A 25,680-nucleotide genomic window follows, 5' to 3' on the forward strand; every position below is an offset into this window, starting at 1 on the left:
TTTAGAATGGTGATCTAGTCCCTTGTGTAAGAAAAGCTAGCGTTATTACTTTAATAAATAGCTTCCCTTATATAGTTGTCCTTGTAGGATAACAACAGCAGCAGGAGGAGCAGCTGTTATATCTGGTATTTATTGAGCAATTTCTCTTGCTAACCGCTGTTCTAGGAGTCCCTGGGTGGTGCAAATGGGTAAGCTCTTGGCTGCTAACCGAAAGGTTGGAAGCTCGAGTCCACACAGAGGTGCCTTGGGAAGGAAGGCCTGGTGATCTATTTTTGAAAAATCAGCCATTGAAAACCCTCTGGAGCATACATAGTTCTACTCTGATGCACTTGGGGCCACCATGAGTCAGAATCTACTCGACTGCAACTGGCATGACCACTCTCCCGAGTGCTTTATGTGTGTTAACTCCTAATCCACACAGCCACCATGTAAGGTAGGAAGCTGGTTCTGTTGTTATTCCCACCTTCAAGGTGAGAAAATCCAGCACAGAGAAGCAAAGCAAGTTGCCCATGAACACACCTCTGGTTAAGTGGCTTGGCTGGCACAATATTTGGGAAGGTGACTACAAGGAATCAGAGGTCTTGGATTAATGAGAATATATGTAAGGTGACTTTCACAGAATCTGTCACAGGCAAGAACTGAATAAATGGCAGTTTTCAATCCTACTGGTTTGGAATTGGACTGGAGAAGTAGGGTATCTCTTGAGCTAGGTAGAAAGTGTGTTTGTAGCAGCATATCCCTTTGGAAGTCCTGGGGGTCCAGGACTGTCAAGAAAAATACTAAAGATCATTAGGAAATAACCTCTGAACATAGTCTGTAAGCTTAACCATTGTCTGTGAAGAAATCAGATACTTCATTCATCTCCCCATGCATTTCCATGTACAGTGTAGTGGTTAGGGTACGAGCCAAGGAGGAGAGCTGCACGGGTCAAACCCCAGCTCTGCCAGTTACCACCTGAGGGTACACCACTGACCCCACTCCAGGCTGAGGCTTGCTCATCTGTGAAATGAAGAGAATAATAATATCCCCAGCTCAAGGGCTGTTGTGCTAACCAAATGAGCTTATACACAGGAAGAGCTGGAAACAATACTCGACAGATGGTAAGCACTCAGTGTTCACTCCTTGTACTTTTTTTGTTGACATTTATTATTATCCTGTACCGATTTAATCCCCTGCCATATTCCTCAGAGAACATGAGATGTTTACTAAAATAACACAAAATTAAAACAAGCAAACAAACAAGCAAAAAACCAAATAGAGACTCAGGACCACGGGGCAAATATATAGAAGATGAAAGTATAGACCTCATAAAAAAAAGACATAAAGACATACGTAGCAACGAAGTGGATTGACACAGTGGCTGCAACAATGGGCTCAAGCATAACAAAGATTGTGAGGATGGCGCAGGACCGAATAGTGTTTTATTCTGTTGTACATGGGGTCACTATGAGTCGGAAATGACTCAGTGGCACCTGACAACGATCACGGTTGCAACAGAAGATCTTTAGATTCAATTCCTTGCTTCCCAGCAGCCAGTGCAAAAGGGAGGTTGTCATCATTACATCGCTGTAACTAACTCATTGCCATCGAGTCGATTCCGACTCATAGTGACCCTATAGGACAGAGTAGAACTGTCACGTAAGGGTTTCCGAGTGGATTTGAGCTGCTGACCTTTTGGTTAGCAGCTATAGCTCTTAACTGCTACGCCACCAGGGTTTCCCATCATTACATAGCCATCGTTATCAGAAAGAAGGAAGCCAACCAAATCCTTAGGAGAGGCAATGTTTCCCAAATATTGTCTTCTAAAAGAAATTAGCACCTGTATTTCTCTTTCATTAGGGAAAACACCAGGCCCACAGATGGGCTTTTGTTCACTGTCCACGCATATGCTGGGGATGACTCCACCATTCCTTCTCCACTTCTTCATCTCTCGCGCCGTGTGCTCTGCATCCGAAGTCTTCTGCCTAAACTTAGTTCTGTGACGTCACTTGGATATTTTGTATTTGTGTGTGCTCAACCCTCATTAACCAAGCAGAGGTGAACCATGTCACTTACTTTTTTATAGCTAAATATCTTACATGACTTCAGCTTTGAGAACCTCCTATGAGCAAAATCCTGTGACAGGGATAGGGTTCTGGCCCTTTATCCTAGGAGTCCTTGGGTGGCACAAATGTTTAAGTGCTGGACTATTATCCAAAAGGTTGGTGGTTCTAACCCAGCTTCCAAAAGGTCACAGCCTTGAGAACCCTAAGGAGCACATTTCTACTCTGTACACTTGGGGTCACCATGAGTTGGGATCAACTCCATGGCAACTGACAACAGTTTCTCCTAGAGAGTGGCAGCATTGCCTTTGTTCCTGGTGAGCGGGTGTGCAGTTGCAGGGTTGGGCCGCTGTGGCTGCCTTTCCAATCTGCTTTCGGTGTGTGTGGAGCTGCTGGGCCTGTGAACCTGGTCACGTTTGCAGTGGCACTTGCTGGTCTGGTGCTCCTGGCCAGACGGGTCACATTGTGCTCTTGTGAGGGCTGGAGGGGCCCTTATCTGTTTGTTTGCTTATTTCCAAGGGCAACCAGGAAGAGGAATGCAGCCCCCATAGACAGAAAACGGAACAGGAAATTGTTCAAAGGGAATGATGAAATGAGAAACGCAGCAGGAAACAGCTCGGGAATCAGCGGAGCTGCAGTACAATGGGAGGCAGTCATGAGGGCCAGGCAGACCAGGGGCATAAATCATCCCTGAATCTTTGGGACTCCTTCCTCGTTGGCCCTGACCAGCCGGCTCTCCAGGATGGATGTGGCCTCTCCTGTGGCTGAGACATGTTTGTGGCACTCCCTTCCCGTGGCTTCAACGAAGACACCAGGCTCTGGAGTCAGAGGTGAATCTGTGGGGCTGAGGCCATACCTGCCAGGTGTGCCGGCTGTGCCAGGTGTGTTGTGTGGCTGCCTCTTCCCTGCTCCTCTTCTGCTCCATCCCATCAGCTTCCTAGTAACAAAATACCACAAAGTGAGTGGTTTTAAAGAACAGAGACGTGTTGTCTCACAGTTCTGGAGACTGGAAATTCACATCGGGCCATTGGCCATGTAGATTCCTTCTGCGAGCTCTAACACTGCCTCTCTCTAGCTTCTGGTGGATGTGTTTCCACATGGTGTCTTCTCCCTGGGTGACTCTGTCTCCGTGGCTCTTCTGCCCTTTTATAAGATGCCACTCAAAAGGGGTTAAAATCAAAAAAAGAAACCTGTTGTCGTTGAGTGGGTTCTGACTCATAGCAACCGTATTGGACAGGGTAGAACTGTCGCCATAGGGTGTCCACATGTTGGATTTGAACTGCTGACCTTTTGGTTAGCAGCCAAGCTCTTACCCACTGCACCACCAGGGCTCCAAAAGGAATTTGGACCCACCATACCTAATTTATCATACCGATAACAAAAGAAAACTCCAATTTCCAAACAAACTCACATTCACAGGTATAGGGGTTAGAACTTCAGCATACCTTCTTTGGGGAGACACAATTTAATTCCTAACACCCCCTTTCACGGTAAGGTCAAGGAGTGGTGTCCAGGTCCCCTTGAAGCCCCAGACCAGTCCTTGATGCTGCTCAGTTCATTTCTATGTCTCGCTTAGGGTTCCATCTCTCTGCTTTACCCTAGTCCTTCCCCTTCCACAGCATGGAGTCCTGGCCTGCAGCCACCCTGTGTGTGAGGTGAGACAAAGCAGGGGAGAGCGGTTGAAGAGCAGGATACCGGGCCATGCTGAGAATTGGGGACTTTATCTTGGGGACAGTGGGTTTTGTAGTCATTGATAGAATTTCAAGCAAGGGAGTAACGTGGTTTGTGTTTTCATGCCATGACATAAGTGCTTTTTCATATATTCTTTTCTGGAATGGACCTGAAAGATGGCCTGGCCTTGAGGATTCCCATGGAGCACATTGAAATCCAGTGAAGAGTTCTGTCTGTGGTACTGTGATCAGGGAACTAGCATTGGATGGTTTCGAAGAAGAGGATGACAGAGTCCAGGGACTAGCTCTATGGTGGCTTTCAAGTTCTGGGGAAACTTATCATGTACCAGAAGGAGGCTGAGGAAGCTGGTCCAGGCATTTAGGAGACAAGTGACTTAGACTTCTTAAGTGAGAGGAGAGGCTTAGTGTTCTTGGCAGGTGTCAGGAGATCGTGGAGCCTTCTACAGCCTTCAGCGCATGTGTGCTTAGGGAGTAAGAGATGTCCATAGGAAAACAGAGTGCTTGCAAATCTGAGCAGAAGCGATTGAGGAGAGGTGGGAAGAGGGGAGACAGGGGCTCCTGGGGCTCGTGAAAGGACAGAGGGGTACCCAGAGGTGGGGATGGTTATGTGACCCTCCCTTTTAGCTCTACTCTGATGCACATGGGGCTGCCATGAGTCAGAATCTACTTGATGACAACTGGCTTTGGCCACTATTCTAAGTGCTTTATGTGTGTTAACTCCTATTCCACACAGGCACCGTGTAAAGGTAGGAAGCTGGTTCTGTTGTTATTCCCACCTTCAAGGTGAGAAAATCCAGCACAGAGAAATGAAGCAACTTGCCCATGAACACACCCCTGGTTAAGTGGCTTGGCTGGCGTAATATTTGGAAAGACGGTCAGTAGGAATCAGGGGTCTTGGATTAATGAGAATATATGTAAGGTGACTTTCACAGAATCTGTCACAGGCAAGAACTGAACAAATGGCAGTTTTCAATCCTACTGGTTTGGAATTGGACTGGAGAAGTAGGGTATCTCTTGAGCTAGGTAGAAAGTGTGTTTGTAGCAGCATATCCCGTTGGAAGTCTTGGGGACCCAGGACTGTCAAGAAAAATACTAAAGATCATTAGGAAATAACCTCTGAACATAGTCTGTAAGCTTAACCATTGTCTGTGAAGAAATCAGATACTTCATTCATCTCCCCATGTATTTCCATGTACAGTGTAGTGGTTAGGGTACGAGCCAAGGAGGAGAGCTGCACGGGTCAAACCCCAGCTCTGCCAGTTACCACCTGAGGGTACGCCACTGACCCCACTCCAGGCTGAGGCTTGCTCATCTGTGAAATGAAGAGAATAATAATATCCCCAGCTCAAGGGCTGTTGTGCTAACCAAATGAGCTTATACACAGGCTTATACACAGGAAGAGCTGGAAACAATACTCAACAGATGGTGAGCACTCAAACAGTGTTCACTCCTTGTACTTTTTTTGTTGACATTTATTATTATCCTGTACCTATTTAAGCCCCTGTCATATTCCTCAGAGAACATGAAATGTTTACTAAAATAACACAAAACTAAAACAAACAAAAAAACAGACTTAGGACCAAGGGGCAAGTATATACAAGATGAAAGAATAGACCTCATTAAAAAAAAAAAGATATACGTAGCAACAAAGTGGATTGACACAGTGGCTGCAATAATGGGCTCAAGCATAACAAAGATTGTGAGGATGGCGCAGGACTGGGGAGTGTTTCATTGTGTTGTACATGGGGTCACTATGAGTCCAAGTGACTTGACAGCCCTAACAAGATCTTCAGATTCAATTCCTTGCTTCCCAGAAGCCAGTGCAAATGGGAGATTGTCACCATTACATAGCCATCATTATCGGAAAGAAGGAAGCCAACCAAGTCCTCAGGGGAAGCAATGTTTCTGAAGTATTGTCTTCTAAAAGAAATAAGCACCTTTATTTCTCTTTCATTAGGGAAAAACACCAGGCCCACAGATGAGCTTTTGTTCAGTGTCCACACATACGTTGGGGATAACTCCACCACTCCTTCTCCACTTCTTCATCTCTCATGCCATGTCCTCTGCACGCAAGACTCTGCCTAAACTTAGTTCTGTGACGTCACTTGGATATTTTTTGTGTGTGCTCAACCCTCATTAGCCAAGCAGAGATGAAGCTTTCTGGGGAGAGCAGGGTAGGCTTCCCAAGCTGGTCTAAAAATGGCTTGAGAGATGGTGAAAGGACTGGCTTAGGTTTTATGATGGTGAGGGGGTACGACTGGGGTGAGGGTTCCCATGGCATATAGGCTGGGGCTTGCGTGGTTTGAACATCATGCTCATGCCAAAGGTGGGAGTACCCAGTCTTCCCTATCGGCTTCCTCAGATGTGGGGCAGAAGGGGAAAAGGGTAGCATAGGCCTTAGAAATTGTCGGCAGTCAAACATCAAAGGTGGAAATAGGCTATTATACCCCTTTTAATTTATTATCTATTGAGGTAAAAATGTGCATATAGTGAAATGCACACATCGTTAAGTGCATAGAACAATTAGTTTTGACAGATGTATACACCCCTGAAACAAATACCTTAATCAAGACATACAGTATTTCCATCCCCCAGTTTTTTATCGTTATAAAGATATAGATAACACATCATTTGCCAATTCAAGATTTTTCACGTGTATAATTTAGTAACATCAGTTACGTTAATCTTGCTGTGCATTGTTGCCAATATCCATTGCCAAATTTTCCATCACCATAAACAGCTACTACTAAGATATTTTTTTTTATTACTCTTGGCCCTGAACTTGTGTGGTTGGCTAACACAATGCCAGTGCATGTCTTCATATCTGTTCCCATTAAATTTCACCAGGTTTGGTTTGGCTCATTGATCCTGCTGCTCCAGGTTGTTCCAGACCCTGATTCCTTTGCCCTTCCCACTCACCACTCTGTGCCTCTGTTTCATGACCTTAACAAAGCTGCCAGGTATGCTTCTCTATCTTCTTATAAGTCCTTGTTATGGGTTGAATTGTGTCCATCAGAAATGTGCATCAACTTGGCTAGGCCATGATTCCCAGTATTGTGTGATCGTCCACCATTTTCTGATCTGATGAGTTTATCCTATGTGTTGTAAATCCTAACCTCTATGATGTTAATGAGGCAGGATTGAGTATACAGGATTAGGTTGTATCTTGAGTCAGTCTCTTTTGAGATATAAAAGAGAGTTGGTGGGCGGGGGGGGCACTTAATACCTCCAAGAAAGAAGTGCCAGGAGGGGAGTGCATCCTTTAGACCCAGAGTCCCTGTGCTGAGAAGCCCCTAGACCAGGGGAAGTTTGATGACAAGGACCTTTCCCCAAAACCGACAGAGAGAGAAAGCCTTCCCCTGGAGCTGGCACCCTGACTTTGAACTTACAGCTTCCTAAACTGCGAGAGAATAAATTTGTTTGCTAAAGCCATCCACTTGAGGTATTTCTGTTATAACAGCTCTACATAACTAAGACAGTCCTTGATGATAATATTTTACAAAATAAAACTGAAGAGGGCATACTGAATTCCTTCACTGGAGGTCCTTTTCAGCTTCTATTCCAGGGGCTAGGGAGAAAAGTGTGGTTAGACACAGCCCATACGTTTGGGAAGCTCACTGCCTAGTGAACATCACAGACATGCAAGTGACTAAACATACATAATAGAATTATGAGAAAATAATACTGTAAGGGTGCAAGCAATTCTGCACAGGCAGTCAGCAAAGTCTACAAAAAGGAGGTGCCATTTGTACGGGGTCTTGAAGGGTGAGGAGCAGTTTGGCAGGAGGGTCCCTGCTGAAGCCTGAGGAAGGGACAAAGCGTTTCTGAGCAAGACCCTACCCTTTCCTAGAGGAGGAACTCCTGGCTGGGTGTGCTGATGTGAAGGCCCAGAGAGAGAGGGTGGTGAGTGGTCCCTGGCTTGCTGGAGGGTGTGTATCAGCTGTCAACAGGCCTGGAGATTTGTTTCCAGGCAAGGTTTTAGAGCTTCTTCCCATTGGTTCTGAGTGGTTGGCCATGTCCTACATCTAAAATCACATTTTCAGCAGACCCTGTAGCCGTGTGCTCTGTGAGGTAAGGAGTGTTGCCATGGGAACAGTGACTTTTGCCTCTTTGGATTGAGCTATTCATATTGTCATTTCCAACCCAAACTTCTGCCTTTTGCATGTTCAGAGTCCCTGGGCGACCGTAAGGAGTTATCACATGCAGACCGTGGGTGAGATACAAATTCATGACGTACTCTACTCCAGTTCTCCAGCCTTGTCAACATCTTGAGTGAATCTCTTTTGAGTTATAATCCATCCCTAAACATGATGAATTGTACCAGGGTGTTAGACATGGTGCACACTGATGGCTCACAAGTGCAGACTGTTGTGTTTGAGACTGAGCAACAGAACTGGGATTATAGTCAAGACCTGCTTCTTTCATTTTATGCCAGTTATTTTTTTATTCTTAGTTTGTGGGGGTGGAGGATGGGCACTAGGGTATCAGAATTACCTGGAGGTAAATCTACCTGAAGGTAGATTTAAAAATTCTATGTAGTCCTCCTCCACCCAAGATTATGTGGATACGTGCTCGACTAACTGAAAGATTGGTGGTTCGAGCTCACCTAGAAGTGCTTCGGAAGACCAGCCTGGTGATCTGCTTCTGAAAGGTCACAGCTTGAAAACCCTGTGGGGCAGTTCTGCTCTGCATCATGGGGTCGCCATGAGTTGAAATTGACTCAATAGTAACTAACAACAGCAAAAACATATAGCCCCCCGTCTTAGTTACCTAGTGCTGCTGTAACAGAAATACCACAAGTGGATGACTATAACAAACAAATTTTTTCTCTCACAGTCTAGTAGGCTACAAGTCCAAATTCGGGTATCAGCTCCAGGGGAAGGCTTTCTCTCTTTGTCGGCTCTGGAGGAAGGTCCTTCTGATTCAGTCTTTCCTTGGTCTGGGAGCATCTCAGCACAGGAACCTTCGGTCCAAAGGACTCACTCTGTTCCTAGCACTGCTTCCTTGGTGATATGAGGTCCCCAACTCCCTGCTAACTTCCCTTTCCTTTTATCTCTTGCGAGAGAAAAGGTGACACATGCCATACCCCAGGGAAACTCCCTTTCCATTGAATCGGGGATATGACCTGGGTTTACAATCCCACCCTAATCCTATGTAACATAAAATTACAATTCTACCCTCATCTTCTCTAACATAAACTTACAATCACAAATTAGAGGACAACCACACAATACGGGGAATCATGGCCTAGCTGAATTGATACATACATTTTTTGGGGAACATAATTCAGTCCATGTCACCCCCTCCACCCAAGATTATGGTACAGGATGGGACAGTTGGGTACCTTTTCCCCTTTTAAGGTCATTACTGAAGAATGGAACTGTTGTTAAAAAAAAATGTGTCATATCTTTCGGGTGTGTGGGCAGATCAAATATTGTGCATGTTCACCTCAACCATGACTTAACTTCAGCTACCACCTGTATGCTGATGACTTTGTTACTAGTGAGGCTAGGCTAGGCTGAGCTGCAGTAACAAACACTCCCTGAAAGCTCAATGGCTTGTAATAAATAAAAGTTTTTTTTTTTTTTTCACCTTCCACAAGCAAATTTTACTCTGGGCACAATGGCTCTTTAGGGCTGTTTCCTTCCAAGCAGTGACTCAGGGGTCCAGGCTGTTTCCATCCTGGATCTACGCCATCTGAAATACACAGCTTCTGGGGGAAAGGTAGATGAGGTTGTGCAGTGACTTTTCACTACTGTAGTTCAGAAGTGACACCCATCACTTCTGCTCACAGTCTGTTAGCCGGGATCTAGTTTTGTGGCTCAACCTAACTGCCAGGAACCAGGAGGACAGAGTATGGGTGAATGCTATTAATGTCTGTTACAACTATCTCCACCTGAGACCTCTTTTTAAAAAGTCCACACTCATACCCTGTCTCTGGAAATCACCAACTGAGTATCTCACAGGTACATCAAAGTCAATGTAGATAACACAGAACTAATTGTCTTCCTTGTCCTAAGTTTGTCCTTTTGTTAGCTTGGTGAATGATGGGTTACCCAAGACAGAAACAGGGGACATCTTGGCCTTCCCTTCCTTCCTCATTCCTCCTACAGATGGTCACTAACTCTCACCAGTTCCCACTTTTACACATCACTTGATAGCTTCTGCTCTGTTTCTGTCCATTGGGCTTGTCTTGTGGCCACACTACATGGCCACCCTGGCTGTTAAAATATTGAAATACTTCCATTCTGGTTGCTAAGTTCCCATTGCCCTGTACCCCTGCCACCCGCTAATACTAGTTTGGGAAAGCATCCAGGAGGGGCCGGTGGTAGTTCAGTGGTAGAAGTCTTGCTTTTTTGGGATACCCAGGTTTAATTCCCGGCCAAAGCACCGCAAGTACAGCCACTACTAGTCTGTTGGTGGTGGCTTTATGTGTTGCTGTGATGCTGAAGAGGTTTCAGCAGAGCTTCCAGACTAAGACAGATTGGGAGGAAACATCTAGCAATCTACTTTTGAAAACCTGTGGATTACAACAGACTGATCCCTTTGTACATGGGGCCTCCATGAGTCGGGGACTGATGTGATAGCAGTTAACAACAACAACAGTGCATCCAGGACCCTGTTCCAGTGTTACAGGGTGGTCTCCCTACTGGTTGGTTGGCTTTGCCTTGTGCTCTGTCTACCTATGGGCCTCTCTCATTACTTGGAAGGTCCTGCCACTTGTCTTCTGAACATTTAGGTCAAGTGTTACTTCCTGTGTTTATTTTCCTGACTACCCCACCCCAGGAGGGTTTGACACTCCACCTTTGTGGCCCATAACTGCTCTGTGGTATAGTTGGTTTTTACAGTTGCCATCACCAGGCACTAAGCTTGTTAACCCTTTCATGGCCCAGTTATTTTTTCCTTTTAGTTTTTTGTTGATACTCTGTGTTTTCAGTAATGGAGGGCATGCTGAATTATTGAATGTGTCTGAGTTTTTGGTAGGTCACATGGTTTTTGTTTTATGCCTCATTGCACAAATCGTACCCTTGGGGTCCAGAGGTACATATGTGTACCCCTTGTGAACACAAGCTCTACCCCCAGAGTCCAGAAGTACGTATGTGTACCAAATTAAAAAAAAATTCAAAATTCATGTTTTTCCTGCCAAAAATTAAATGGTTCAGCACCAAGTCATATGATACCCTGTGAAAACAGCGATTTGTAGCATGTGCCTGTTTTTCCATTTTCATCTGGTATCTAGGGCTTTGCTTGCCAGCAGCACACACAGTTGGTGGGACAGTAGCTTCACAATGAACCCCAGAGGTATAAAAAGTAAGTGGTAGCTATATGATGTACCACTCGTCCTGAAAAAGAGTTAGGAGGAGTATTTCCCTGTGAGGTAAATCTAATTCTTGGAGAAGGCCTTGGATTTTCTTCTTTTTTAAAGCAATAGTTGTTGAATAGGCCAAGCACTGTGGTAAGTCCTAACAGTACAAATCCTCGTGGAGCTTTCAGTCTTGTGGCAGACCACGATATAAGTAAATAAATAAATGTTTCCTTGCAAATTGTGGGAAGTCCTAAGAAGAAAATGAATGGGGTGCAGTGAGCAGGCGTTCGAGCAGGTCCTTGGACTTGATGAGTGGGCCTCTCATCATGGCACCCCATTCCTCTGCTCCCTATGAGAAGGGAACGTGAAAGGCTGCGTCCTTTAGAGGTTCCGAGGGCTTTAAAGCAAAGATGGGGATGGGGAGCACTAGGGTTTCCTGACTGCCGATAGTAAGACAGGATTCTCTGGTTGGTGTGACGCTTGGTTTATATGAAGCTGGCAAATGGGATGGCCCAGCGTCTTCATTTAACTCAGAGAAGACTCTGCATGGCCTGGTGTTCTTGTACCTCAGGCTTACTGTCCAGTCGCTGGCTGAGTGACCCTAACCATGTCACCCTGCCTCCCTGCAAAGTGAGAAAGCCAGATACTGTGCTCGCCAGGGTTCCCTTGGCACACATCCCAAAATGGGGGAGACATCCTGGGGTGACAGCTGTTCGCTTTCCTTTAAGGAAAGGGGACAGTTGTCTTCTAGTCCCTGCCTCTCAGAACGAGAGCCGTGACCCCCTGGCAGGAGCTCTGTGCCCCACCGGGCAGCTAGCAGGTACTGAGTCAGGGAGCAGAGCAGTGCCTCTGACCTAAATGGAGGCCCTTTATCCAGAGATTCCTTTAAAAGTGATTCCCCTGGGCCTGTATTTTCCCCTAGAGTAATCCGACTGCTGTGGTGGGGATGGAGGGAAGAAGGAAATTCAGAGAAATAGGAAGGTCATTGGCCATTTGAGGACAACCAGGAAGGAACATGGAAGATCTTCAAGATGATGCTTTTAATCACTGAGAAATTAGGATCCAGTTAATAAAAATAGAATGCCATGCAAGTTTTTGCCACATATTGAGTGTGCCCAGGAAGTGTTCCCCTGCCAGGCCTTATAAAAATCAGAACATTACTTGGTGTCCAGCCCCACTGAGGTGGGCTACCTCCTTAGAGTAAGTACTGCTGTCGTTAGTTGTAGGGTGTTAAAACTGAAGGGGGCCTAAGGGAGCATCTAGCTCTAGCCCCTGTTTGCATAGATGAGGAAGTGGGCTCAGGGGCCACAATGAGTCAGACAATGTGTGACTGGGACCCCATGAGTGGTATTGACTTCCTGTCTCCACCAGAGAACCATGGTGTCTGCTCTCTTCTCTGCTGCTGAAAATGCTGGCCTCTGGGTCACAGGAATCCGCTCAGCTCTCTGGAACTTCTGGATGTCCGTCTTGCCTTCCCATCCAAGACTTTCGGACTTGGTGGAAAGGCTAGGGTGGCTTGGTAAATGTTGGTCCTGGTTCGTGCACTTTCCCCATCCCAGGAGTCAGCGGGAGCAAGGCAGGGACTTGGGGAGGTAGTTGACCAGATGAGAAACGGTTGACTTCAGCCTAGCTGAGAAGGAGCCCATGTTCATTACCTGTGGTTGCTCCCTTTGGAGGCCCAGTCTTTTGTGGCCACAAATGGCTGTGTACGGCCCTGCCTCCAAGCTGGACAGGACTGTGCCACGTGGTGCTGGGCCAGAAGGGCCTCCTGACTGGCCAGCAGAACAGGGAAGTGCTTCAAAGCTTTGATTTAAAAAAAAAAAGTTTTTACTTTAAAAGCAATACATGCCTGTTTTGAAAAGATAAAAAAGAAAATAATTGCACATTTTATCACAGTGAAATTTTTAGCATATTTTCTTCCAGTTTCCTATGTGGATATGTGTACACACATATATACATTAACATATATTTGACATACTGACAATCCTATAGTATTTGCGACAATATTGTATGTTTTACAGTATTATATATGCACTATTAGATATTTTAGGAGCCCTGGTGGTGCAGCGATTAAAGCGCTCAGCTGCTAACCAAAAAGGTTGGCGGTTCAAACCCACCAGCCACTCTACGGGGGAAAGATGTGGTAGTCCGCTTCCATAAAGACTGACAGCCTTGGAAGCCTACGGACAGGTCTACAGCCACGTTAGTTTAAGGAGCCCTGGTGTTGCAACAGTTAATTGCTCAGCTGCTAACTGAAAGGGTGGCAGTTTAAACCCACCCAGCGGCTCCGAGGGAGAAAGCCCTGGTGATCTGCTCCCCACAAGATTACAGCCCAGAAAACCCTACAGGGCCGCTCTACTCTTGTAACACACGGGGTCGCTATGAGTCAGAATCAACCTGATGGCTCCCGGCAGTGACAACCATCAGTAGTCTGTACGCTTCCTGAGTGCGTGGCCTTGTTATGTTCGTCTCTGTCTCTTCAATCCTGGCACCAACCAGACTGCCAGACATGATCCATTTATCCGGCTGAGGACTGAATGACTGAGACGGACGAACACGCCCTTCTCCACTCGCTGACAGCTGGCTGTTAGGCCATGTAGAGTCCTCTTACGGCCACTTGTCTGTTTTCACTGCTCTTGATGATCACGAGCCTGCTTTCACCGGAATGCAAATATGTGGGCGGGGTAGGGGTGTGGGAAGGGGCCCACAGTGTTATTTTTCTACCCTCATGTTGCCCTGGTTTGCCTGAATGTGCAACTTTTCCCAGCTTGGTTGGGGAGAGGAAAAGAATTGTTTTGACAAGAGCAGGACGAGAAGCAGACCATAATGACGAGGGAGAAGCCGGGAAGGAAAGAACACGTGCTTCCCTAAGCCTGCCTTGGATTTTCTGTCTTGAGGAGCAGCAGCCACGCCTTCTGTCTTTGGACTCCAGACTCATAAGAGTTAGGCGATGGACCCAAAATGCAGGAATGGAGCAGTTCCCTAAATGGGAATGCTCTGTTACATCTCCCAGGCTGAGCATTTTCATCTTGGGAGCATTGTCCAGAGCGCCAGGTTGCCTGAGGTACGTGCCAAATTGTATGCCAGAACGTCTGGATGTGAGTAGTACCACAGAAGCGTGCCAAGTCTACAGAGTGGGAGTACTGGTCAGCCTGGTTATTGTGGTGAGATGCCATTGAGCTGACTCCAAATCATAGCGATGCCATGTGACAGTGTAGAACTGTCCCACAGGGTGTGCTAATCCACCTGCCGCTCCTTGGAAACCCTATGGGGCAGTTCTACTCTGTCCTATAGAGTTGCTATGAGTCAGAATCTACTTGAGGGCAATGGATTTGATTGGTTTTAATCTACATGGAGACAAATCACTAGGTCTTTCTCCCGTGGAGCTGCTGGGTGGGTTTGAATCGCCAGCGTTTTTGTTAGCAGCCGAGCAGTTAACCGTTGTGCCACCGGGGCTCCTGACCAAATCTGGTCACTTCTTTCTCCTGCCTTGAATCTGTCACTGGCCTCAAGAGGGCCCTCCAGGCTCTGGGACCTGCACAGCTCTCTCCCTAGCTGTGATTTTTATACCTCTCTCTCTCTCACTCAGCTGGGCTCCTATCCCACTGCCTTTTTTTTTTTTTTTTTTGGTCTCCAAGGCACTAAACGTATCCCCTAATTTTTCTTTAGGATCTTTGCACTAGTGCCCCCTTTTGACCTCTCTTCCCACAGATATTTGCATTTCTGTTTCCCCATCTTTCAGGTCTCAGTTCAAATGTTGTGGTTTTTCAAAAGGCCTTGCCTGCCGGCACAACTTCAATAGCCCCTTTGTCATATCATGCTCTATCCCATCACCCTATTTTATTTTCTCCACAGCACCTTCACTGTCTGAAGCCATCTTCTTGGTTTGCCTGTTTGTTGACCATCTCCCAACGCTAGACTGTAAGTTCCATGAGAAGGGGGCCCTTGTCTGTGTTTCTGTGACTGTCTCTGCAGGGGCTAGGACAGTGCCTGGTACACAGTACGTGTGCAGTAGGTATTTGATGAATGACTAGAAGCACAGAAAGTCATTAGTCATCAACAGAAAAGGCAGTGTGTCATTGGCCTGCATGTATCATTGGCGGGAAAATCAGAGAGACCGGGTTGGTGCTACCCCTAGGCCCAGTGGGAGGCCTCAGGGCTGTGCTCACACTCGGCAGTGCCCAGCTGTCTGCTTCCTGGGAGAGCGTTTCTCCCCCTGAGTAGTTTGCTTCTTCTAAACAACATCTAGTTTCTCTTTTTATTACAGCATCTCAAGTCTCTCATTAGGTACAAAAGGAAAATTTCATGGCACTCCAGGTTTTTCTTTTGAAAAGGAAAACTTCATTCTTTATTATTTTTCTTATAATTTATTTTATTTTTGTAGTTGTTGTTGAGAATATACAGAGCAGAGCATACACCAATTCAGCAATTTCTACTTGTATAATTCAGTAGCACTGATTATATTCTTCAAGTGAAAAGGACCCCATTCTTGTGCAGAAAGTCACAGCTATGCCTGAGCTAGACATGATTTGATGGTCAGGAAGACTCTGAAGTTTTAGAGACTTTGTTTATATGAAGGCCATTAAAGTTACCAAGGCTTATGACTGTACTGAAGATGTAACTGGAGGTGAAAGTATTTTTAGGAGAAAACAAGACTCTTACTGGCTTCCTCAGAAAGGAGCATCCTTTTTTCTTCAGGTATGTGTTTGGTGTTTCTATGATGACGCAGTCATGCCTGCCTTTCTAATTGAAACTATTTGGTAATAACTTTAAGACTGTTCAACCCTTTCGCCACTGGCAGTTATCAGACTCTATACCTGGATGTTTACCACTAGTGGCTCTAATGAAGTCACAAATAGCTGTTAAATGAATCGCACGGAGGCCGCTTCATCTCTTGACGGTGAACTTTAATGGTCAGAGAGCAAATCTGCCCTGACCTGGCACCCCAGTAACCAGAACAGAGAGAGACCTGTGTGAATCCTCCTGCCGTGGTGCAGGAAAGGAGTGGCAGGTCCTGCTTATTTATCGGAGCAGTGTATGTTGAGAATACAATCAAGACACCAATAATCAGGACACCATCTTGCCAAGCGAAGGTTAAAATGTCATGTTTCCATAGAAATGCTGAAATTTTTTCCTTTGTTCAGGCATACAGGAAATTAAACCACAAGAAAGACCAAGTCGGATTTCTTAATCTACCCAAAACAATGAAATCTGAAGTGTGGGTTTATGGTTGGAAAGTGACCGTGTAAAAATAGTACTGACTGACTCAACAAATCACTGTTCTCCGGCTTACAGAGCTGCTGATAGGTGTGGACTCCAGAAGAGACCTCAGGCTGGGCTGTTGAGGACCAGCCCTCCTTTGTGGAGGCTGGGGTTACCAGGAGAACTCAGTCCTTTCTTTGGGGAGGCTGGGGTCACCAGAAGAACTCATCCCCTGCCTAGGTACCCTGCTCTCTCCATACTCAAGTCCAGGAGGATGAGGTTGAATTTCCAGTCCAGGGTTACCCTGCATTCTTTGGTGGCTGTGACTCAGAGGGAAGCCCCCTGGCTGCTTTTGGTGTTGGGTTTAGATGGTGTCCGCATTTTTAGGTGGTGGCAACTTTATCTGTTTCAGCTCTCCTGTCCGTGGTGATGTATACACAGCCATCAGCCATTTAGACATGACAGGAAGGGGATTGCTTTGCCTCATGTAACCGTGCCACAGAGGGTTGACTGAACTTTCCTGTTCATATTCACACTTCCTCACGTACCTCTGAGGCTGCTTTTTCATGGTTGGATCCTCTAGGCCTTGAGCCTCTGGGAATGCAAATTGGACTCTGGGAGAAAGACCCATCCAAGTAGACTTGAGGGGTTTTCAAAGCTGCTCAGATACTCAGAATGTCTGCCATTTGCCTTGGCTGTGCTTGGCAAGAGGAGATGGGGAAAATGTAGCCTGAATATAATTAAATAAATGACAAGGAAAAAAAATAGGCGAGGTAACTCCAACTTAATGTTGGCTTTTCCTCTGAAAAATGCATTTGGAAGCCCAGTAAACCACCTTGTGGTAAAGGAAGAGGAAGGCAGAAGTTTCTAGCTGGACTTAGCTTAGGAAAAAAGTTATAAAAATGAGTGCCTCTGGCTGCCTTGAGAAAGAATCCTGAAGAAATTTGAGGTCATGGCAATATGCCTTAAATGCCAGTGTAAATCAATGTAAATCTGATATACATTGCCTGAAAATGGGTATTTTTCTATGAGATGGTTAATTAATTCCTTTAAAAAATGTTTTTGTTTGTACCTGCTGGTGGCTATGTCGCTCTCCAGTGGAGGTGTGAGGTTGATAGCTATGGTTTCTGGGCCAGGGCGACCTGCACTTCCCATGGAGGCAGGAGAGCTGAGCCGGAACCATGACCAGTATGGTAGTAGCAGTTGAACTGACCGTTGCTGCTGCAGGATTTGTAGACCGAATGGGGCCCTGGTGGTGCAGTGGTTAAACACTCAGCTGCTAACCAAAAGGTTGGTGGTTTAAACCCACCCAGTGGCTCTGCGGGAGAAAGGCCCGATGATCTGCTCTTATATAGATTACAGCCTAGAAGACCCTGTGGGGCGGTTCTACTCTGTCACACGTGGTTACTGTGAGTTGGAATGAACTCGACTGCACCTAACAACAATAACATTATTTTGCAAACCGTGAAGCATGTGGAGCCTCAAGTAAAACAAGTTCATCAAAGCCTACCAAAATCTGCCTTCAGGGGTGGTAGATTTGAGCCCAAAGTGATGAAATGGGATGGTGCATTAATAGTAGGTATAAGCTGTACAGCCAATAAAGGCAAAAATAAGAGATGCTCGTTGACAAATTATGCCCTTACATCACCCAGACAAGGGAGGATCTCCTTATATAGCAGCTGAAATGAGTGAGGCTAGAGATTTACTGGAAGGTTAAGCTAAATACTGAAGTAAATATAGGATACATTTTAAAGTCCATACTGTTGTTGTTCTAAGTTAGGTGCTGTCGAGTCAGTTCTGACTTATGGCAACCCTATGTGCAACAGAATGAAACACTACCCAGTCCTATGCCATTCTTACAGTCGTTGTTATGCTGGAGCCCATTGGGTCAATCCATCTCGTTGAGGGTCGTCCTCTTTTTTGCTGACCCTCTACTTTACCAGCACGATATCCTTCTCCAGGGACTGGTCCCTCCTGATAACATGTCCAAAGTATGAATATAACATATACCATGAACTGCATGAGTTCTGAGGCTAGGTCACAAGAAGCCTTTGCAGTTTCTTCCTGGGTCTCTTGGAACACTTGCTGTTGGCCAGCTCCTGCTTGGAACCCAACTGCCATGCTGTATGAAGCCCAAACCCTAGAGCAAGCCCACATGAAAGTGCTGTGGTTGGCAGGCCCAGCAGAGCTCTCTGCTGACAGCCAGCATCAACCGCTAGCAAGACAGGTGAGCTATCTTGGTCATCTTGCATGTGAAAGCTGGACAATGAATGAGGAATACTGAAGAAGAATTGATCCCTTTGAATTATGGTGTTGGTGAAGAATATCGAATATACCATGGACTGCCAAAAGAATGAACAAATCTGTCTTGGAAGAAGTACAACCAGAATGCTCCTTAGATGGTAGGATGGCGAGACTACATCTCACATACTTTGGATATGTTGTCAGGAGGGATCAGTCCCTGGAACAGCACGTCATGCTTGGTAAAATGGAGGGTCAGTGAAAAACAGGAAGACCCTCAATGAAATGGATTGATACAGTGGCTTCAACAATGGTCTCAAACATAGCAACAATTGTGAGGATGGTGCAGGACTTGGTAGTGCTTCCTTCTGTTGTGCATGGGGTCACTATGAGTCGGAACTGACTTGATGGCACCTAACAACAACAACATCTTGGTTGTCTAGTCTGGTTGAGCCTTGACATGACTCCAGCCCCAGCCACCATTTTCCTGCATCCACATGAGAGACTCCACATGAGAACCATCCAATTAAGCCTGGCTGACCGACAGAACGATGAGGACTAGTAATCCATTGCTCTTTGAAGCCTCTAAGCTTTGGGGTCGTTTGTTATGCAGCAACAGATAACTGGCACAGTGTGTGGGCTAATTTAGAAATAAATTCCATTAAAGTGGAGCTTGGTGAGGCAAAAGAGCTCAGACTCTAAAACCAGCGAGGCATGACTTGAATTCCTGCACTATCACGAGCTGTATGATCTTAGGCAAGTTAGTCGGCTACTAGGCACCTTAATTTTCTACACTTGTAACGTGGAAATTGCGAAGCTGAAAAGTATTTGAGTGTCTCGAACAGTAGATACTAGAGAATGGTTAGTTTCCTTATGGTGATAGTTGATAATCATAAGTAATGCTGATAAGGAAAAAAAGGAAACAGCAGCAGCAGTGACTATATAATGAAAATCCTCCTGGACTTGCATCTTTGGAGGCTAGGAACTATGCTTTATTCACTTATGAATCTCTTCCGTACTTGGCACGGTGTGTATCACACAGTAGGGGCTTTATGACTCAATTGGCTTGGCATGGGGGAGAGCGACACAGTGGGGCATATCTTCTGTGCCTGATATCTATCTGTGCTATTCTGAGAAAAAAACAGATGGGTCACACGTGAGGCAGAAAGCCCTCCCTCTGATCAGAATCCCAGGGTGGCGGGCCTGGGAGGGGTTTAAAGACCATCTATCCCAAACCCCCTATCTTTACAACCTGGAAAAATTGATGCCCAGAAAGGAAGTGACTTGCTGAAGATTGAACTCAGTGGCAGAGCCAGACCTGTAAGCCAGGACTCTAACCTAGTGTCCTGCCAACTCACATTTGCCTAAAATTCCTAAGTTCGCATTTCATGAAACAAGGTAGAGCCCACTGGATTACATGTTTAAAAAAAAAAAAAGAAAGAAAAGTGCTAGAAGTGCCTCTACTATGCAGCCATCCCCTTCTTGCTCATGAAATTCTCTTTTGGAATACTGCATAGTTGACCAAAATGGTACGTAATTTATCAAACAGCTTAGCTCCTGCCAGATGGTAGGCTGTGCCAAGAAATTCTTCCCTCACTGTAAGGTTCTGGTGTTACCTGCTACAGCAGGATTGGAAGAGGAGGAAGTGTCAAAGTTACTCTTGTTGTGGTTTTGGGAGTGTCATCTGAGCACTCGGGGGTTTCAGTGACCCTCTTGGAAAGTCTCCAGCAGCCCCAGGCCAGAGGGCCTCTGCCTGTACCAAAGCCAGCCCCTCCACAGGCAGCCCTGGAAAGCAAGGTGCTCGTCACTTGATCACTCCTGGAACAGACAGACCACATTAATGAAAATGCTTGAGAGTAGTTTTTTGTGAGCCGTGTCTGAACTGTGTTTAATTTCGTTCATGTTCTAGCTGAGGAAATTGAGGCACTATGAAGAGAAGGGTGGAGATGTAGCCACACCCACCCACTGCTGTTGAGTTGATTCTGACTCATTGCTACCCCATAGGGTTTCCAAGGCTGAAAATCTCTATGGAAGCAGACTGCTGCATCTTTCTCCCTTGGAGCCATTGGTGGTTTTGAACTGCCGACCTTTCGGCTAGCAATCCATCGCTTTAACTGCTGCACTACCAGGGCTCCGTAACCATACCAGGCCTTACTAATCACACTCAGGGATGATGATGGGCTAATTTGGGTGTTCTCTGCAATGTGCTCAGAAGCTGTGGTCCCCAGCTGGGGTCTCTGAAGCCATAGGGTCTTAGAAGACACTAAGAGACGTGACTGCTAAATGCAATACTGGACAAGAAATTTTGTTTGGGGGGACAATTGACAAATTTCAAATGGGATTGTAGATTAAATGGCAGTGATATGTTAATGTTAATTTTCTAGTTTTGATGTTTGTACTGTCATGACAAAGTGCCCTTGTTTTTTGGGAAGTTCACACTGAAATATTTAGAGGTTGAAACTGTTTTTTTTTTTTTGCTTTCGGCTGCCGTTTTGTCCACTCAGCATTGTGTTCTATGTCTTTAATTAAAATTGAAATAAGTAACTTTTTATTTAATTAATATAAAAGCTAAATAAAGGAAATGAGAATATAATTAGAGAAATGAATTAAGAAAATCCATGTGCATCAGTGCTGTGTGGTAGACAGAATCTTTTCCCTTGTAAATCTTTGATGGGAAAAAATTGTAAGGAGGGTTTCCTGATGGTGAAAAGGTTAGAGACCTGCTCCATAGGAAGGCTAGGTTGGCGTTTTGAATGGAAATTGGAGTCTGGACTCCCAGCCCAGGGGCCAGGGTTTTGACTTATCCATGTTCTCATGCAATTCTTATCAGGCTCATAGAGGGCCTTCTCTTGACCTTGGTAAACAGAGATGAAAACAGTGAAATATGGTCTGTATCTTGGGGAGAAAACTGAAAATGGGGACAATAAACCCTACTTGTGAGGATTAAATGAGGTAAAATTTATAAAAGTACCTACCCAGTATCTGGTGTATAGGTACTTCATCATTTTTATAGATGAAAGAGATCATCTTTTTTTTTAAGATCTTTTTTTTTTTTAGTGTAGCATAAAAATTAATAAGATAACATGACATTTTGGTAAGAACCCTGGCCCATGAGGTAGGAAACCTGAAGAGCTGATTGACCATGGGCAAGTTAGTTTACAAGTTATCACATGTGAAAGATAAGGATGCTGCTATTGAAAAGATTAAAACCATATATATTTTTTCTTCGCTAACAAAGGTAAGGGAATGAGTACTTCTTCACACGTAAATCTCAGAGAAGTATTTCTAGGTTCATAAAATGGAGAAACTGGGCTTTCTCCTTGAAGGCTGCTGTTATGTGAATTTCTGAGCACAAGGAATGATGTGGGGCCACTCTTCCCTCAACTCCACGGTCCTAGGAAGAAATCCGGGACTATGGCCAAGGGTAGGCTTCTCCCCCTTGGTGAGAAGTTGGCTGTTTTCTGCCTGGTCCCACTTACCCTTCTTGTGTAAGGATCTCAGCAGTACAAGCCACCGTCTTGGATGTAGGTCCCGCTGCACTCACCTAGTGTGGAGGCTCACCTGTGGCCTGAGAGTGCTGGTGGGCTGCCAGACCCCGTTTAGAGAAGGATGAGTCTGTTAGGTGAAAACAGCTCAGGCAGTTCAACCCCAGGAAAGAGTGGTGGATTCGCTGTGCCCACTGGGAAGAGCTGCTGCCAAAATACAGCAACCTTGTCAGAGAAGTGCAAGAGGGAGCCCAGGTGCTCAAACACTGAAAGCAAAACTGCCTGTAATTGCATAGGTGCCATCATCAGGGACCCGTAGGTGAGCATCAGCCTCTAGCACACGTGCTGATGTGCAGTTTTCAACATCACAATAGAACAAAGTGGTGGCTACACAAAAGGTTCACCACCAAGAACAATTTCAGCAAATGTAAAGGACGTTTGTGTAAGTTGTCCCCAAGTGAGGTATCTAGCTCACAAAACTCCCACAGGCATTATGAAACAGTTTGGGAGTTGTGTTCCTGCTCTGGGCCCTGGTGGTGTAGTGGTTAAGAGCATGGCTTCTTACCAGAAGGTCAGCAGTTTGAATTCACCAGCTGCTCCTTGGAAACCCTGTGGGGCAGTTCTACTCTGTTCTGTAGGGTTGCTGTGAGTCAGAACTGGCTCAGTGGCAACGGGTTTGGTGAGTTTGTTTTTTTTTTCTTTTTTGGTTTCTACCCAAAGGTTCCCCCAGCTCTCTGGAGTCAGGTCATCTCTGGTTTGGTTCCTTTACTAGAGACCATGCTGGGTGCCAAGAGGCATAAGTGGGACACGAGTGTGGGAAGCCAGGCAGGGAATGAAGTGTGAGGCAGGTGATGAAGGACAGGAAGTCCTTCAGAAAGGCAGCTCAGGGCTGGCAGGCTCAGATCCTGGCCAACTCGGAAGAGGCGAGGGCTGAACAGAGGTCTGGAAGGGAAGCAGACAAGTCTGGGCAGGGCCACGTCAGCAGCTCTGCTGCTGCGAGGGGACTCTGTAAACAAGGAAAAGAGAGCTAGACGTGAGTCAGATGGCACGGGTTTAGTTTTTACTTTGCCATTACAGACCATGTGAACTTAGCAAACATAATCTCTTTGGGTCTCTATTTCTTCATCTATAAAGTAGGTAGAATTAATACTTGTCTGCTGTGGAAGGGACTGCTACTTGCCACCCTATATTCATTTTCTCCCTATGCATTTATAACTGAATCCCATTTATTTTGGGGAGCATTATGCCCAGTAAAAGAATGTATTTCACAGCCTCCCTTGCAGCTATGCTTAGCCATGTGACTGTATTCTGGCAAGTGACATAAAAGAAAAAGGTGTTAAGGACTACAAGCAAGGTTGCTTAAAAGGTCTGACTTGTCGTAGGGGAAGAGGAATGTCCTTTTCCCTTCTTTTCTGTTGCCTGGAATGTAGACAAGTTGGCTGAAGCCCCTGTAGCTGTCTTGCTCCATGAGGTGACCTTGAGGATGGAAACCAGATCTAGGATAGCAGAGCAGAAAGGCGGGAGGAGTCTGGCCCGGACCCTTGGTAACTTCATGGAATAGCCATACCTTACCTGCACAGCTTAACTATGACCTTGTGTGTGTGAGCTACTGTTACTTTAGGTTTTCTGTTATATCCAGCCGAACCTAATCCACATGGATGCATCTATGCACTAGGGTTATAAGGGTTAAATGAGCTAAAGCATGGGGAGTTTTATGAGCTTAGAATGCACTGTGAACATGTGAAGTGCAGTAAAAGTATAAAGAATTAGTCCTGTTGCTGTCCTTGTGTATGTGTAAACTGGAGGGGCAGGGCTGCAGCATCAGACCCTGGCAGGTTGGCAGGGCCCACGTGAGGAGCACGTGCCAGGCAGGGTATGTGGGTGGGGAGCTGCAGGCAGCAAGGGAAAACTTTTTTTTAGCTTTCCTAATTTCACAGAGTCCGTAAGTGTAGTGAGGACTCAAATGCCATAAAGGAGAGCAGGTAAAAGATGTAAAGAAAGAGGGCACATGGTATTAGAAGCAAGAGCCCCCATAATTCCAATAAAGAGCCTCGAAACGGGGAATTTTGAAAGTTGCCCTATGACAGTTTCGGCAGACCAGTGCTAGCTGTATCATAGTTTTCAAAATACACCTGTACATTCTGTCCACAGAAGATAGCTTTCTGTAGCTTCCATCCCCAGGGTCTTAGAAAAAGCCTGTCGGTGAAGAACAAAAACCAGGTATCAGCTTAAAATCTGTTGCCATCAAGGCTATTCCGACTCATAGCAACCTACAGGACAGAGTAGAACTGCCCCATAGGGTTTCCAAGGAGCGGCTGGTGGATTCAAAATGCCAACATTTTGGTTAGCAGCCGAGCCCTTAACCATTGGCTACCAGGGCTTCATCAGCTTAAATGCTGGTAAACAAAGTCAAAATGTGATCCTACCCAAAACAGGATGGAGAACTTGGCTTAAGCTTTTGGAGACAAAAAATAGTTGATAGCAGACACCAGCAGAGATACAAGTTGTGGAGAGGACAACAGGGCCCACAGACATCTATGCCAGAGACGAGGAAAGAGTATAGTCTGCCTTTCAGATCTAAAATTCCATTTCCCCTGCGTACTGAACTGCATAGAGAAGTACATAAGCTATAATTTCATACTGACAATAGAAAAAGTGAGAGGAAAATTGAGACCAGGTGCTGTATTTGTTGTCTTATTATATATGGTCCCTTACATATGTCTTATTATATAGGTTCAAATAAATTCCGCCGTGTCCTGATGGATATGATTTATACCTAGTCACATAGGTGCTAAGGGTGAGGAAGGAGACACATGTTACAGAGTTACTGAAGCTGAAACCGTGTCTTTTCCTAATGTTTTGCTTTATCCATAAAACAGGAACTGATAGCCATAAAAGTGTTATGGCTGAGCCATAGCTAACATCAGAACTCAGTTTTCCATGCTTGATTTTGGGAGGGAGCAGGTAGGGCTAGAAGAAAGAATTTATGTTATTGCTAATATATAAAACTGACTGTAGTCATTAATTTCAACCCTCTGACCCCCAAACCTTTTACCAGAACTGTTAACAGGTTGCATAAATCACTCTTATGAGCTCCGTTTCCCTTCCCTTTCCCTCCTCCCTCAGAGATGGGGGCAAGCTGCTAATGTGGAAAGCACAGATTAGCACAGGGGAGAGTCAGGACTTCCGGGCTAAGCAGAGCCTGTAGAACTGAGCGCTAGTTGTATGCTGGCCATCCTTGGGCCCAGAAAGCAGGGTAGCACGGGGTGAAGAGAAAGGGCATCAGGATTTAGAGTCCAGTTCTGTCAGTTATCAGCTGTGTGATCTTGATTATCATACTTCTTGATTTCGTCATCTGTCAAATAGAAATAATATTAACCTCATGAAGTGTTTGACGGTTAGATGAATATATGTTTATACATGTTAGCTATTGTCATTAAAAACTTATTTTCAACTTACCTTTGTTGAGGTTAAACCCTTTTTCTAGAAGTTTCTGCATTGGTCTCCGCTCAGTGAAAGAAAACCCCAATAGACGGCAAGCTCCTTGGGAGTAAGGGTCTTTGAGGAAGGGGGTTTGTCCACAGAAGTCCCAGTTAATGTATTGAGATGACCTGGATGGACCTGTCTGGTATTTTCACTCTTGACGTGGAGGCATTTCTTGTTTTTATTGTAAAGATTTTTCCAGTTGCCATCAAGTTCACTCTGACTCATGG

At 45.5% G+C, this 25,680-nt stretch overlaps 1 protein-coding gene and 1 pseudogene across 2 annotated transcripts in view; both read left to right on the forward strand.

The window, feature by feature from the left end:
- The window catches only part of XXYLT1 (xyloside xylosyltransferase 1), a 238,395-nt gene that overhangs the window by 87,127 nt on the left and 125,588 nt on the right, over nucleotides 1-25,680 (forward strand). The gene's annotated exons all lie outside the window — the stretch shown is intronic.
- LOC126057199 (mitochondrial import inner membrane translocase subunit TIM14-like) lies at nucleotides 15,328-17,970 on the forward strand (annotated as a pseudogene).

Source organism: Elephas maximus, chromosome 1 (assembly GCF_024166365.1).
Source record: "Elephas maximus indicus isolate mEleMax1 chromosome 1, mEleMax1 primary haplotype, whole genome shotgun sequence".
Lineage (NCBI taxonomy): Eukaryota > Metazoa > Chordata > Mammalia > Proboscidea > Elephantidae > Elephas > Elephas maximus.